Source organism: Bombina bombina, chromosome 6 (genome assembly GCF_027579735.1).
Source record: "Bombina bombina isolate aBomBom1 chromosome 6, aBomBom1.pri, whole genome shotgun sequence".
In the NCBI taxonomy this organism is placed as follows: Eukaryota; Metazoa; Chordata; class Amphibia; order Anura; family Bombinatoridae; genus Bombina; species Bombina bombina.
The window spans coordinates 119,894,555-119,910,108 of record NC_069504.1 but is presented as its reverse complement, the minus strand read 5'-3'; the positions used below and the strand labels follow the sequence as shown (position 1 = coordinate 119,910,108).

At 39.0% G+C, this 15,554-nt stretch overlaps 1 protein-coding gene across 3 annotated transcripts in view; it reads left to right on the top strand.

Annotated features, from left to right (window-relative positions):
• LRRK2 (leucine rich repeat kinase 2) overlaps positions 1-15,554 on the top strand; it is a 649,887-nt gene that overhangs the window by 367,811 nt on the left and 266,522 nt on the right. The window lies entirely within an intron of this gene.

Sequence of the window (15,554 nt, the reverse complement as noted above, 5' to 3'; positions counted from 1 at the left end):
ATGACAAAATAAAGGTAACTGAGCTATTTGTAAACAATTTAATAAACTCCAGCAGGTAAAATGGATCATTGGGTAGACATTAAAGGGACATGAAATCCAATGTTTCAGATAGAGAATACAATTTCTTCTGTTAAGTGTGATCAGTCCACGGGTCATCATTACTTCTGGGATATTACTCCTCCCCAACAGGAAGTGCAAGAGGATTCACCCAGCAGAGCTGCATATAGCTCCTCCCCTCTACGTCACTCCCAGTCATTCTCTTGCACCCAACGACTAGATAGGATGTGTGAGAGGACTATGGTGATTATACTTAGTTTTATATCTTCAATCAAAAGTTTGTTATTTTAAAATAGCACCGGAGTGTGTTATTACCTCTCTGGCAGAGTTTGAAGAAGAATCTACCAGAGTTTTGCTATGATTTTAGCCGGAGTAGTTAAGATCATATTGCTGTTCTCGGCCATCTGAGGAGTGAGGTAAACTTCAGATCAGGGGACAGCGGGCAGATGAATCTGCATAGAGGTATGTAGCAGTTTTTATTTTCTGACAATGGAATTGATGAGAAAATCCTGCCATACCGATATAATGTCATGTATGTATACTTTACACTTCAGTATTCTGGGGAATGGTACTTCACTAGAATTACACTGTAAGAAATACATAAAGCTGTTTAATAACTAGAGATTATGTTTAACGTTTTTGCTGGAATGTAAAATCGTTTTCATTTGCTGAGGTACTGTGTGAATAAATGTTTGGGCACTATTTTTCCACTTGGCAGTTGCTTAATCTGTTTTTCTGACAGTTTCTGTTCTCCCTCACTGCTGTGTGTGAGGGGGAGGGGCCGTTTTTTGGCGCTTTTACTATGCATCAAATATTTCAGTCAGCAACTCATTGTATTCCCTGCATGATCCGGTTCATCTCTACAGAGCTCAGGGGTCTTCAAAACTTATTTTGAGGGAGGTAATTTCTCTCAGCAGAGCTGTGAGAATTATAGTTTGACTGAGATAAAAAACGTTTATTCTGTAATTTGTTTCCTGCTTTCAGAATTTGTTATCTTTGCTAATGGGATTAAACCTTTGCTAAAGTTGTGTTGTTTACAAGGATTGAGGCTATAACTGTTTCAATTTATTAATTTTCAACTGTCATAGATCTTCTGTGCTTCTTAAAGGCACAGTACGTTTTAATATTATTCTAATTGAATTGTATTTCCAAGTTGCAAGTTTATTTGCTAGTGTGTTAAACATGTCTGATTCAGAGGATGATACCTGTGTCATTTGTTGCAATGCCAAAGTGGAGCCCAATAGAAATTTATGTACTAACTGTATTGATGCTACTTTAAATAAAAGTCAATCTGTACAAATTGAACAAATTTCACCAAACAACGAGGGGAGAGTTATGCCGACTAACTCGCCTCACGTGTCAGTACCTACATCTCCCGCTCAGAGGGAGGTGCGTGATATTGTAGCGCCGAGTACATCTGGGCGGCCATTACAAATCACATTACAGGATATGGCTACTGTTATGACTGAGATTTTGGCTAAATTACCAGAACTAAGAGGTAAGCGTGATCACTCTGGGGTGAGAACAGAGTGCGCTGATAATATTAGGGCCATGTCAGACACTGCGTCACAGGTGGCAGAACATGAGGACGGAGAACTTCATTCTGTGGGTGACGGTTCTGATCCAAACAGACTGGATTCAGATATTTCAAATTTTAAATTTAAACTGGAAAACCTCCGTGTATTACTAGGGGAGGTGTTAGCGGCTCTGAATGATTGTAACACAGTTGCAATACCAGAGAAAATGTGTAGGTTGGATAAATATTTTGCGGTACCGACGAGTACTGAGGTTTTTCCTATACCTAAGAGACTTACTGAAATTGTTACTAAGGAGTGGGATAGACCCGGTGTGCCGTTCTCACCCCCTCCGATATTTAGAAAAATGTTTCCAATAGACGCCACCACAAGGGACTTATGGCAAACGGTCCCTAAGGTGGAGGGAGCAGTTTCTACCTTAGCTAAGCGTACCACTATCCCGGTGGAGGATAGCTGTGCTTTTTCAGATCCAATGGATAAAAAGTTAGAGGGTTACCTTAAGAAAATGTTTGTTCAACAAGGTTTTATATTGCAACCCCTTGCATGCATTGCGCCGATCACGGCTGCAGCGGCATTCTGGATTGAGTCTCTGGAAGAGAACATTGGTTCAGCTACTCTGGACGACATTACGGACAGGCTTAGAGTCCTTAAACTAGCTAATTCATTCATTTCGGAGGCCGTAGTACATCTTACTAAACTTACGGCGAAGAATTCAGGATTCGCCATTCAGGCACGCAGGGCGCTGTGGCTAAAATCCTGGTCAGCTGATGTTACTTCTAAGTCTAAATTGCTTAATATACCTTTCAAAGGGCAGACCTTATTCGGGCCCGGGTTGAAAGAGATTATCGCTGACATTACAGGAGGTAAAGGCCATGCCCTGCCTCAGGACAAAGCCAAAGCCAAGACTAGACAGTCTAATTTTCGTTCCTTTCGTAATTTCAAAGCAGGAGCAGCATCAACTTCCTCTGCACCAAAACAGGAAGGAGCTGTTGCTCGCTACAGACAAGGCTGGAAACCTAACCAGTCCTGGAACAAGGGCAAGCAGACTAGGAAACCTGCTGCTGCCCCTAAAACAGCATGAATTAAGGGCCCCCGATCCGGGATCGGATCTAGTGGGGGGCAGACTTTCTCTCTTCGCCCAGGCTTGGGCAAGAGATGTTCAGGATCCCTGGGCGCTAGAGATAATATCTCAGGGATACCTTCTGGACTTCAAATACTCTCCTCCAAGAGAGAGATTTCATCTGTCAAGATTGTCAACAATCCAGACAAAGAAAGAGGCGTTTCTACGCTGCGTACAAGAGCTCTTGTTAATGGGAGTAATCCATCCAGTTCCACGATCGGAACAGGGACAGGGGTTTTACTCAAATCTGTTTGTGGTTCCCAAAAAGAGGGAACTTTCAGACCAATCCTGGACTTAAAGATCCTAAACAAATTCCTAAGAGTTCCATCGTTCAAGATGGAGACTATTCGGACAATTTTACCTATGATCCAAGAGGGTCAATACATGACCACTGTAGATTTAAAAGATGCTTACCTTCACATACCGATTCACAAAGATCATTATCGGTACCTAAGGTTTGCCTTCCTAGACAGGCATTACCAGTTTGTGGCTCTTCCATTCGGATTGGCTACAGCTCCAAGAATCTTCACAAAGGTTCTGGGTGCTCTTCTGGCGGTACTAAGACCGCGGGGAATCTCGGTAGCTCCATACCTAGACGACATTCTGATACAAGCTTCAAGCTTTCAAACTGCCAAGTCTCATACAGAGTTAGTGCTGGCATTTCTAAGGTCACATGGATGGAAGGTGAACGAAAAGAAAAGTTCACTCGTTCCACTCACAAGAGTTCCCTTCCTGGGGACTCTTATAGATTCTGTAGAAATGAAGATTTACCTGACAGAGGACAGGCTAACAAGACTTCAAAGTGCTTGCCGCACCCTTCATTCCATTCAACACCAGTCAGTGGCTCAATGCATGGAGGTAATCGGCTTAATGGTAGTGGCAATGGACATAGTATCCTTTGCACGCTTACACCTCAGACCACTGCAACTGTGCATGCTAAGTCAGTGGAATGGGGATTACTCAGACTTATCCCCTTCTCTGAATCTTGATCAAGAGACCAGAAATTCTCTTCTATGGTGACTTTCTCGGCCACATCTGTCCAGGGGGATGCCATTCAGCAGACCAGACTGGACAATTGTAACAACAGACGCCAGCCTTCTAGGTTGGGGTGCCGTCTGGAATTCTCTGAAGGCTCAGGGACAATGGAGTCAGGAGGAGAGTCTCCTGCCAATAAACATTCTGGAATTGAGAGCAGTTCTCAATGCCCTCCTGGCTTGGCCCCAGTTGACAACTCGGGGGTTCATCAGGTTTCAGTCGGACAACATCACGACTGTAGCTTACATCAACCATCAGGGAGGGACAAGAAGCTCCCTAGCTATGATGGAAGTATCAAAGATAATTTGCTGGGCAGAGTCTCACTCTTGCCACCTGTCAGCAATCCACATCCCGGGAGTGGAGAACTGGGAGGCGGATTTCTTAAGTCGTCAGACTTTTCATCCGGGGGAGTGGGAACTTCATCCGGAGGTCTTTGCCCAAATACTTCGACGTTGGGGCAAACCAGAGATAGATCTCATGGCGTCTCGACAGAACGCCAAGCTTCCTCGTTACGGGTCCAGATCCAGGGATCCAGGAGCAGTCCTGATAGATGCTCTGACAGCACCTTGGGACTTCAGGATGGCTTACGTGTTTCCACCCTTCCCGTTGCTTCCTCGATTGATTGCCAGAATCAAACAAGAGACAGCATCAGTGATTCTAATAGCACCTGCGTGGCCACGCAGGACTTGGTATGCAGACCTGGTGGACATGTCATCCTGTCCACCTTGGTCTCTACTTCTGAAACAGGACCTTCTGATACAGGGTCCCTTCAAACATCAAAATCTAACTTCTCTGAAGCTGACTGCTTGGAAATTGAACGCTTGATTTTATCAAGACGTGGATTTTCTGAGTCAGTTATTGATACCTTAATACAGGCTAGGAAACCTGTTACCAGAAAGATTTACCATAAGATATGGCGTAAATACCTATATTGGTGTGAATCCAAAGGTTACTCTTGGAGTAAGGTTAGGATTCCTAGGATATTGTCTTTTCTACAAGAAGGTTTAGAAAAGGGTTTATCTGCTAGTTCATTAAAGGGACAGATCTCAGCTCTGTCCATTCTGTTACACAAACGTCTGTCAGAAGTTCCTGACATCCAGGCTTTTTGTCAGGCTTTGGCCAGAATTAAGCCTGTGTTTAAAACTGTTGCTCCACCATGGAGTTTAAACCTTGTTCTTAATGTTTTACAGGGCGTTCCGTTTGAACCCCTTCATTCCATTGATATAAAGTTGTTATCTTGGAAAGTTCTATTTTTAATGGCTATTTCCTCGGCTCGAAGAGTCTCTGAATTATCAGCCTTGCATTGTGATTCTCCTTATTTGATTTTTCATTCGGATAAGGTAGTCCTGCGTACTAAACCTGGGTTCTTACCTAAGGTAGTTACTAACAGGAATATCAATCAAGAGATTGTTGTTCCTTCTTTATGCCCAAATCCTTCTTCAAAGAAGGAACGTCTACTGCACAACCTGGATGTAGTCCGTGCTCTAAAATTTTACTTACAGGCAACTAAGGAATTTCGACAAACGTCTTCTCTGTTTGTCATTTACTCTGGGCAGAGGAGAGGTCAAAAAGCTTCCGCTACCTCTCTTTCTTTTAGGCTTCGTAGCATAATTCGTTTAGCTTATGAGACTGCTGGACAGCAGCCTCCTGAAAGAATTACAGCTCATTCTACTAGAGCTGTGGCTTCCACTTGGGCCTTCAAGAATGAGGCCTCTGTTGAACAGATTTGCAAGGCTGCAACTTGGTCTTCGCTTCATACTTTTTCCAAATTTTACAAATTTGACACTTTTGCTTCATCGGAGGCTATTTTTGGGAGAAAGGTTCTTCAGGCAGTGGTTCCTTCTGTATAAAGAGCCTGCCTATCCCTCCCGTCATCCGTGTACTTTTGCTTTGGTATTGGTATCCCAGAAGTAATGATGACCCGTGGACTGATCACACTTAACAGAAGAAAACATAATTTATGCTTACCTGATAAATTCCTTTCTTCTGTAGTGTGATCAGTCCACGGCCCGCCCTGTTTTTAAGGCAGGTAAATATTTTTTAATTTATACTCCAGTCACCACTTCACCCTTGGCTTTTCCTTTCTCGTTGGTCCTTGGTCGAATGACTGGGAGTGACGTAGAGGGGAGGAGCTATATGCAGCTCTGCTGGGTGAATCCTCTTGCACTTCCTGTTGGGGAGGAGTAATATCCCAGAAGTAATGATGACCCGTGGACTGATCACACTACAGAAGAAAGGAATTTATCAGGTAAGCATAAATTATGTTTTTTAGCAAAGTTTACAATTTAATACTATTATCAATTTTACGTTATTTTGTTGCAGAGATACCTAGATAGGTAGCGTGCACATATCTGAAGCACTACATGACAGGAAGTAGTGCTGGCATTTAACGCTTTTTTTATTGTATAACATTGTTGCTAAACTGCTGCCATATAGTCCTGCAGACATGTGCACACTCCTAAACTCACCTTCCTGCTTTTCCACAAATGATAACAAGAAAACAAAGAAAATCTGATACTAGAAGTAAACTGGAAAGTTGTTGTATGTTCTATCTGAATCATGAATAATTTCCTGGTCCCTTTAATCTGATTATGTGTGGCCTGCTTAAAGACTCCATATCACAGTACACTCACATGGCTGTAAGTAACAGTCAATTCATTCCGTGAGACCGGCATTTACACATATTTCAGAATCTCTAGCCTCGATTGTGCTGTGGTTAAAGTGTGTGTGTATGTGTATGTACAGTATATGTTTGTGTGTGTGTTTGTGTGTGTATGTATATATGTGTGTGTGTATATGTTTGTGTGTGTTTGTATGTGCATGTGTGTGTATATGCGTGTGTGTTTGTGTGTGTGTATGTATATGTGTGTATGTGTATGTGTGTATATGTGTGTGTGTATATGTGTGTATGTATATGTATGTGTGTGTGTTTGTATGTATGTGTATATGTGCGTGTATGTGTTTGTGTGTTTGTGTATGTGTGTGTTTGTGAGTGTGTGTGTATATGTGTGTGTGTTTGTATGTATGTGTATATGTGCGTGTATGTGTTTGTGTGTTTGTGTATGTGTGTGTGTTTGTGAGTGTGTGTGGGCAGTAATACAGCATCTGATTGGCTGTTTTCAGTTCTTTCAAGATAAATTTGTAGCCAAAGCCTCCCTTTACTTTAGGAAATAAGAAGATATCTTCAAACTGAGAAAGCCTTTATTTGCAAATGTTTACAATCATCCAGTACACAACTGCATTCCTTTTTTTATTGAATGCCAACAAGTACAAGGAAAATGAGCAATAGAGTAATTTAGTGTGCATTCTAGATATGATGTAAAAATGTTGTTAAAGAAAGCAATATCCTTGACATTCATTTGATAAGTTTAATGAAGATAATTACATTATAACCAATGATAAAACAAACTTACAATGCCATTGTTAGTCCATTTTTCTGTAGTCGGAGGTTTGCAGTGGAGCAGATTTAGTTAAAGGGACACTGAACACAATTTTTTTCTTTCGTGATTCAGATAGAGCATGTTATTTTAAGCAACTTTCTAATTTACTCCTATTATCAATTTTTCTTCATTCTCTTGCTATCTTTATTTGAAAAAGAAGGCATCTAAGCTAAGGAGCCAGCCAATTTTTGGTTCAGGCCGCTGGACAGCACTTGTTTATTGGTGGGTGAATTTATCCACCAATCAGCAAGAATAACCCAGGTTGTTCACCAAAAATGGGCCGGCATCTAAACATTCTTGCTTTTTAAATAAAGATACCAAGAGAATGAAGGAAATTTGATAATAGGAGTAAATTAGAAAGTTGCTTAAAATTGCATGCGCTACATGTCTAACAGTGCCAACAATATTCCTAAACTTATATCCATCATTGAACAATTCGGTTCCTTCTCCGGGTATAGAGTGAATACCACAAAATCGGAACTTATGTGGATTAAACCCCCCAAGGAACCTATGCTAAACATACCCTTCAAAATAGTCTCCAGAGCTTTTAAATATCTAGGGTTAATGATTTCACCTAATCCGGAAAAATGGTATAACCTTAACATCACCCCAGTTCTTAATAGAGTTATGAAGACTCTTAAAAATTGGCAGAATCTCCCCCTCTCGTTGTCAGGCCGCATAGCCTTATATAAAATGATTTGTCTTCCCAAAATTTTATTTGTAATACAAAACATGTCATTGATCATAAGGGGAAGAGATTTGACAATATTTAACACTTCTCTGAGAAAATTCCTGTGGCAAAATAAAAAACCCAGAATCTCCTTACTTAAACTTTCTCTCCCCAGAGAACTAGCGGGCCTGGCGCTACCAGATTTAAAACTTTACAACTATGCCTTTTTACTACGCCTAATTTTGGACTGGGTACATGAGAGAGACTACGTCACTAACAATAATCTAGAAAGGAACATAATACATCCATATCTCCCTTTAGCAACTATTCACTGTATTGTTGCTCAATTACCGAAGGAGGTGAAAAAGATGAGAACAATCTATAACCCCCTTCAAGCTTGGTGGAAAGTGTGCAAACTCTTAGGTGTTGAACATAGGATTTCTAAGTTCATGCCACTATCAGGTAACCCTCAATTTCAAGCGGGAATTCAATTTTCACCTTTCCAGAGATGGTATAAGGTAGGGCTAAGAAAGCTCTCTCAGTTACTAGATTTTGAAAGAACATGCATAAAAACCTTTGGTGCACTGAGAACGGAATATAAACTCCCCCAAAAAGATTTCTTTGCGTATTTACAAGCAAGGCATTTCGCATCTAATATAATAAGCACTTACGGTTGGAATTGGTCACAGGGGCCAATAGAGAAATGGCTTATCTTAGCTAAAATTGGTACTATGTCAATTTCAACTAGTTATACAGATTTGAGCTCTATAAAAGGAGCCTCTAATCTGGAAAAAATCTCCACTAACTGGGCTCCTGCTTTAAGGCAAAGTTTTATAGAGACTAGTTGTATCCAATTCTCAATTGCGGAAACTAAACGAGTCACTCTTTCTTCCACATGGAGAGAATCCCACATTAAATTATTATTAATGACTTTTTTTACTCCAGAAAAGGGAGCGCGGTACGGTAATTTTAAATTTAGCTCTTGCCCTAAATGTTCCCTTCCTTCTGCTAATCTTATACATATGTTCTGGGATTGCCCAAAACTTCAACAATTTTGGTGGAAATTACAATACTGGCTTAATACTATTCTGGGAACCTCCTCTCTGAGATTAGAGGTATCTCACATTATATTTTTATGGAAGGACTTAGAAGCGCAGATAGGCAATTCCAAAATTGTTAATATGGCCATATTAGCAGCCAGATACTTAATTCTCAGAAAATGGCGGGGAGGGACTGTCCCCAGTATCCCGGAGGTCAAAAATTGTCTAAAAAAACAATGTACTCTTGAGCAAATGGATACTAATTTAAATGAGGAACGAGAGGTCATTTCATTCTTTAAGAAGTGGGCACTTTTTATTAAATCTTTTCCCTCAAGTGAAATTGACCTCCTGATTCATCCATTTAGAAACTCAGAAATGGTGTTGTTGGGCCTATGGTAATTCACTCACTCTCTTTTCTGGTTTTTTTTTTTTTTTTTTTTTTTTTTTTTTCCTCTTAGTTCTATTACTTGTCTGTATGCACGTCGGCTGTTTGTTTTTGCTGGGTCCACCCCAGTTAAGGATGAGGATTGCCGATTAAGTTATTGTCATCTCTTAACTGGACGTTTTTTAAGTGAGAGGGGGAAAGTTAAACCTCTCCAACAGGTGATCATTTATTTGAGTGGAACAAACACTGAAATTTCACATTAGGCAGGTTAGCCTTACATAAGGTATACTTTTTCTTTTTTTTGTTTTTGTCTGGGTTTGTTTTTTTTTTTTTTTTTTTTTTTTTTTTTCTTTTTTTTCTTTTTTCTTTTCTTTTCTGTTCTTTTTTTTTCTTTTTATTAATTAGATGTTTCTGTGTTTTTATGAGTGTTCATTCGTTTTTGTATTTTACTTAATCAGGAAAAGCCCAACTAGGTGTACAAATATTTCATATAAAGGGATCAGTAATTTGGTATGTGTTATGTGAAATTTTCCATTTAAAATTTTGTTTTGTAATATATTTCGTGTTATCTGGCCCTGCGAGGCACAAAGAGATTGAATTAATTTGATTGTACACTCTGTTGGTTATAAATAAACATTATAAAAAAAAAAAAATTGCATGCTCTATCTGAATAAAGAAATAAAAAATCTGGGTTCAGTGTCCCTTTAAAGGGACAGTCTAGGCCAAAATAAACTTTCATGATTCAGATAGAGCATGTAATTTTAAACAATTTTCCAATTTATTTTTATCACCAATTTTGCTTTGTTCTCTTGGTATTCTTAGTTGAGAGCTTAACCTAGGAGGTTCATATGCTAATTTCTTAGACCTTGAAGGCCACCTCTTTTCAGATTGCATTTTAACAGTTTTTCACCACCAGAGGGTGTTAGTTCACGTATTTCATATAGATAACACTGTGCTCATGCACGTGAAGTTATCTGGGAGCAGGCACTGATTGGCTAGACTGCAAGTCTGTCAAAAGAACTGAAAAAGGGGCAGTTTGCAGAGGCTTAGATACAAGATAATCACAGAGGTTAAAAGTATATTTTTATAACTGTGTTGGTTATGCAAAACCGGGGAATGGGTAATAAAGGGATTATCTATCTTTTAAAACAATAACAATTCTGGTGTAGACTGTCCCTTTAAGCTTATCTGTTGCAAACTCCTCATTCTGAGAAGCCAGCAAGTTGTAATTTGATAATAGAATGACCTGAAAGTAGCATTTTTATTTTTTAATAAAATAACTGCACTAGGCATTTTTGTGGGGCTAAAGTTGGTGGTTGTGGGGTGTTAGAAAATAAACGGCACTGAAAACTGCCTTTACATTGCAAGCTATGGGAACTGTGTGTTCCCAGTAAATATAATTGTATATGCTGATATACATATATATTTATGTGTTAATATGTGATATACACATAATTAACACATAAATATATGTATATAAGCATATACATAAGTATTTACAATTTGCTACCCATTGCTGCGCTACTTACCTCCTGCGCTGCGCTAGTTTTCATGCCATGCCTCACAGCATCAGAACGAGGCTCCCATTTGAGCCTATGGGAGCGAGCTCGGGTTCGCATTGCTGTCAACTTGTAATACCAGCACACAATAGCATGCGCTGGTATCAAGGCCGGATTGGCCTACCAGGATACCAGGAGATTTCCCGGTGGGCTGCAGCAGCTGGGGCTGGAGAGCTACAATTTAAAGGGGTGATTATTGGTTGCAGCTAAGTTGTAGGGTGCCTTTATAACAAAAATCTGGCACTTTTTTAAATACAAACTAATATAATATAATTCTTATATAAAATTATAGGGCAAGGAGTATCCCAGTAATCCCCTTTGAAAAAAAATGGTGTGTTTACAATGAAAAATAGGGCTTGTTAAGTGGAACTCAAATGTCTCTTTCATAAAAGCGATATTTAGCGCTCCACTTGTAATCTAAGTAGATTAAGTATAATAATAAATAGAACAACAAAGCAATAAGATGCGCTGGCTCAAGAAGTCAAATGTTGGAAAAAAGATTTATTGGGAGTCCAAGTACTGTTACAAAGTAAATGGGTCACAGTCAGGAACTACTGATGCGTTTCGCGCATGCGTAGCTGCGCTTCAACGGAGGCTAATTAGAATCTGACAGTGATAACTTTTAAACATGTAATGCACCAATCCAAGAGCTGCTTGAGTTAAAACCAATCAGTGTGGCTCCATTGAATAGAGTGGAAAATAAATAATATTGTAAGCACTATTACTGTATAGAAATTATTTGGTATTCAGTGGGGTCTCACTGCGGTACTATAGCTAAACAAAAACAGAACATACAGAAAATTAAAAAAATAAGAATAAAAGTAAAACATTTCTAAACACAGCTAATAAGATAATATAATGTGATACAGTACAATTGTGAAGTTGAGGTCAGAGAAAACATATATATATATACGTGTCAAATCAGATCAATGAATAAATCACAAAAAATATCTATAAATATCTATGAATATCTATAGGTATAAAAGTATAATAATACTAATGAAAAAATATTAAGATAAAATTAATAAAATAGAATAAGATACTAATAGTGCTGGTAGGCAGATCAATATGTCAGATTTAATTGGTAGGTCAGTGTGTTGGATCACAAGGCCAGAAAGGTATGTCCTTATAGTAAGGAACTTCGTAAGTTGATATAATCACGGCATTTGGGAGCCAGCACAAAGATATGACCCCTGAGCCATAAATACTGTCCAGGCTGTGTGTGTACAATAAAAATATATGCGAAAATTAAATTTGGATTGGATTGGATAAATGCCCCCTGCAGCAGAGCACATAATAAAGATCGTAAAGTTCAGGTAGTCAGCTATTATTTGAATAGACAATATGTATTATTATATATATAATATAATGCTAAACCCATATATAATAAAGATCAAGAAGTTCAGGTAGTCAGTTATTATTTAAATGGGCGATATGTATTGACATATGTATAATACTAAACCTGTACTATACTCTCTTAAAATGCCAATAGACAATTCTATATATAGAGTTAAGCTAAATGAACAGCAGCAAAAAAGGGGGGCATAAATAGACTCTCTCTATATATCTAAAAGAGAATATTGACGTTCTCTACAGGGTAAATGATACAAATAAATGGATAAATAATAAAGGAAGACATACATTAAAAATAAGAAAAGCAATAAAAGATAAGAAATAAAAAATAAAACTAAGTGGAAGATATTGCAATAAAATAAGTAAGTAATAATATGGGGGGTACTAAGAGACATGTTACTTTATAATAAAAAATGAAAGATGAAAAAATGAAAGAATAAACAATGAACAATGAAAAATGACTGAGAGTAAGGGTATAGGAAATGGAATATTCATTGATATGTGTGTTTTGTATTGGGTATACTTCCTAAAAATTAATGTGCCTATACATATAGGTCTACATCCAAACGTCTGTTTATACCATAAGGATATCTGGTATTCAGTTTGACTATCCAGAAGACTTCTCTTCTGAGTTCTATCCCCTCCTCTCGCATTTTTTAATATTCTTTCAATTCCTATGAAGGAAAAGTATGTGGCACCTGTGCCATGTTGGCGAAAATGTTTCGCCACTGGAGTTTTCGGTTCTTTTTCAGTTAATGATAATAGGTGCTCTCTGATTCGATAATTTAATGAGCGTGTGGTGATGCCTGTGTATTGTTGATGACAGTATTGACATGTGATAAGATAAATCACATATTGTGTAGTGCAATCAATTCTCTATTTGATTGTATAAGTCTTATTGGTGTTGGTTGAAGTAAAAGTGTAAGTTTTGTCTGTATAGTCACAGCTTTTACAAGGTCTATGTCCACATTTATAAAAACCTGAATTTAAACTTAACCAGTTGGTTTGGGTCTGTGATTTCTCCAAAAAATTTTTATTGGTTAAATCACCAATTGAGGGTGCTTTTTTTGCTACATATTTAACCCCTTAATGACCGCAGCACTTTTCCATTTTCTGTCCGTTTGGGACCAAGGCTATTTTTACATTTTTGCGGTGTTTGTGTTTAGCTGTAATTTTCCTCTTACTCATTTACTGTACCCACACATATTATATACCGTTTTTCTCGCCATTAAATTGACTTTCAAAAGATACCATAATTTTCATCATATCTTATAATTTACTATAAAAAACATTATAAAATATGAGGAAAAAATGGAAAAAAAACACATTTTTTCTAACTTTGACCCCCAAAATCTGTTACACATCTATAACCACCAATAAACACCCATGCTAAATAGTTTCTAAATTTTGTCCTGAGTTTAGAAATACCCAATGTTTACATGTTCTTTGCTTTTTTTGCAAGTTATAGGGCCATAAATACAAGTAGCACTTTGCTATTTCCAAACCACTTTTTTTCAAAATTAGCGCTAGTTACATTAGAACACTAATATCTTTCAGGAATCTCTGAATATCCCTTGACATGTATATATTTTTTTTTAGAAGACATCCCAAAGTATTGATCTAGGCCCATTTTGGTATATTTCATGCCACCATTTCACCGCCAAATGCGATCAAATAAATTTTTTTTTTCACTTTTTCACAAATATTTTCACAAACTTTAGGTTTCTCACTGAAATTATTTACAAACAACTTATGCAATTATAGCATAAATAGTTGTAAATGCTTCTCTGGGATCCCCTTTGTTCAGAAATAGCAGACATATATGGCTTTGGCTTTGCTTTTTGGTAATTAGAAGGCTGCTAAATGCCCCTGCGCAAAATACGCGTATTATGCCCAGCAGTGAAGGGGTTAATTAGGGAGCATGTAGGGAGCTTCTAGGGTTAATTTTAGCTTTAGTGTAGTGTAGTAGACAACCCCAAGTATTGATATAGGCCCATTTTGGTATATTTCATGCCACCATTTCACCGCCAAATGCGATCAAATTAAAAAAAACGTTAATTTTTTCACAATTTTAGGTTTCTCACTGAAATTATTTACAAACAGCTTGTGCAATTATGGCACAAATGGTTGTAAATGCTTCTCTGCGATGCCCTTTGTTCAGAAATAGCAGACATATATGACTTTGGCGTTGCTTTTTGGTAATTAGAAAGTCGCTAAATGCTGCTGCGCATCACACGTGTATTATGGCTAGCAGTGAAGGGGTTAATTAGGTAGTGTGTAGGGAGCTTGCAGGGTTAATTTTAGCTTTAGTGTAGAGTTCAGCCTCCCACCTGACACATCCCACTCCCTGATCCCTCCCAAACAGCTCCCTTCCCTCCCCCACCCCACTATTGTCCCTGCCATCTTAAGTACTGGCAGAAAGTCTGCCAGTACTAAAATAAAAGATTTTTTTTTTTTTTAAAAGAAAAAAAAAAAAAAGCATATTTACATATGCTGTGTTTAGGATCCCCCCTTAGCCCCCAACCTCCCTGATCCCCCCCAAAACAGCTCTCTAAGCCTCCCCCTCTGCCTTATTGGGGGCCATCTTGGGTACTGGCAGCTGTTTATTTATTTTTTATTTTTTTTATTTTTTCTGTAGTGTAGCTTCCCCCCCCCCCCCCCACGGACCAACCCCCACCACCTAAATAACGAATAAGGTTTTTTTTAAAAAATTACTGGTCCCACTTTTATTTTGGGACACATTTTTTTCTGTAGTGCAGCGGTCCCCACCCGGTCCCTGCCCCGGCGCGCGCCTGCGCGCGCCCCCTCGTGCACGTGCGCGCGCCCCCGCGAGCGCCCGGACTTGCACGCCCACGATCCCGCCCCCCTCCACATGACCAGGGCCATCGATGGCCGCCACCCACCTCCCACACCGGCTCCCACCCACCAACGATACCGGCCATCGATGTCCGGTGCAGAGAGGGCCACAGAGTGGCTCTCTCTGCATCGGATGGCCATCTAAGGTTATTGCAGGATGCCTCCATATCGAGGCATCACTGCAATAACCGGAAAGCAGCTGGAAGCGATCCTGCTTTCCACACCGAGGACGTGCAGGGTACGTTCTCAGGCATTAACTGCCTTTTTTCTGAGGACGTACCCTGCACGTCCTCGGTCATTAAGGGGTTAATCCCTTTTGATATGATCTGTTTTAATGTACTGTCACTCTTCAGTATTACGAGATTGTTCTTAATAACATTGCAAATCTTGTAATATTGCCTACCGAATTGTGTAGAAAAGACTATATTTTCACTCTCTTGGATTTTATTTTTCTTTTGAAACAAGGTGTTTCTTTGGAGGTTTTCAACTTCCTTACTAATGCTG